This window comes from Triticum dicoccoides, chromosome 7A (assembly GCF_002162155.2).
Source record: "Triticum dicoccoides isolate Atlit2015 ecotype Zavitan chromosome 7A, WEW_v2.0, whole genome shotgun sequence".
In the NCBI taxonomy this organism is placed as follows: Eukaryota; Viridiplantae; Streptophyta; class Magnoliopsida; order Poales; family Poaceae; genus Triticum; species Triticum dicoccoides.
The window spans coordinates 255,130,198-255,130,771 of record NC_041392.1 but is presented as its reverse complement, the minus strand read 5'-3'; positions in this window follow the sequence as shown (position 1 = coordinate 255,130,771).

Below are 574 nucleotides of genomic sequence, written 5' to 3'. Positions count from 1 at the left end.
TGGTCCTATTAGTTGGCCATGTTCACTGCATTGCCCTTCACACTTTGTCGCAGGCTTGCAGGAGCATGGCATGAAATGCAGGCTTATCTAGATCAAATGGCCCTTCCACAGAGGCAGGATTCGCCCTTGAAGCATATGGTGCTAGGCAGATGAATACTGATGGCTGTTGAGCTGTATTTTGTGTTGCATGTATTACGTGTTGTGGCCCATTTTTTAGTTATGTATAATTGAGGTTGAGGCTTACTCTGTATTTATATATACGTGCACCAGCACCTCATCAATACAACGATTATTGTATTGCAAAACATCTCTTTATATGGTATCAATCGTAAGTCGATCCTAACCCTAGCTAGCCGCCACCGCCGCCGCGCCTCCATCGCGCCACCGCCGCTCCTCCATCGTGCCGCCGCCGCTCCCTCCACCCGCCGCCGCCGGTTCTCTCCGACGCCACCTTCCGCTGCACTCGCCGCCGCCGCCGCAGGTCCTTGCCGTCGCCGCCGCCGCCGCGCTCTATCCTCCCACGCCGTCGTCGCACCCAGCCGTCGCCGCTCATCCCCATCACCGCTGCCCTCTT